Raw genomic sequence first — 462 nt, 5'->3', positions numbered from 1 at the left:
GTGATCTGGTCTTTATCACCGTGCCCGTCGGCGATCTGCCCACGTAAGAGAGAGAGAGCTTGTTGTTTTGGAGTTTATTAAACTTCTTTTCTAATTCCCTTCTCTCCCTCCTTTCAGCTGGAAATCGCCCGACAACCAGTTCCGCAAGCACGCCCAGTACGCCGTCAACTGCGTCCCCACGCTGGTCAACCTAGGCAAGGCGCAGCGCCTCGAGGAGGGCGGCTGTGCTGATGCAGCCCTGGTGAAGGCGCTCTTCGAGGGCGCCCTAGAGTCGGGCAGCACCACCGTCAAGGGCGGCACCTGCGAGGGGGGCGTCTGTCGGATTCGCTGAAGAGGAATGACTTTGTCGTCAAGAGAGACATCATTCCCAAGCACTGTGCACCCTTTTCCCTTCCTTTCTGTGAAATGCCTTGTCCGGTCTATCTGAAAACTCCTTTTACTTTACCTATTTTTTCATAAAAT

Source organism: Rhagoletis zephyria, unplaced genomic scaffold, assembly GCF_001687245.7.
Source record: "Rhagoletis zephyria isolate East Lansing unplaced genomic scaffold, Rhagoletis_zephyria_1.1 Rzeph_scaffold_47131, whole genome shotgun sequence".
Taxonomy (NCBI): domain Eukaryota; kingdom Metazoa; phylum Arthropoda; class Insecta; order Diptera; family Tephritidae; genus Rhagoletis; species Rhagoletis zephyria.
The sequence above is the reverse complement of the archived record's forward strand: the minus strand, read 5'-3'. Positions refer to the sequence as shown.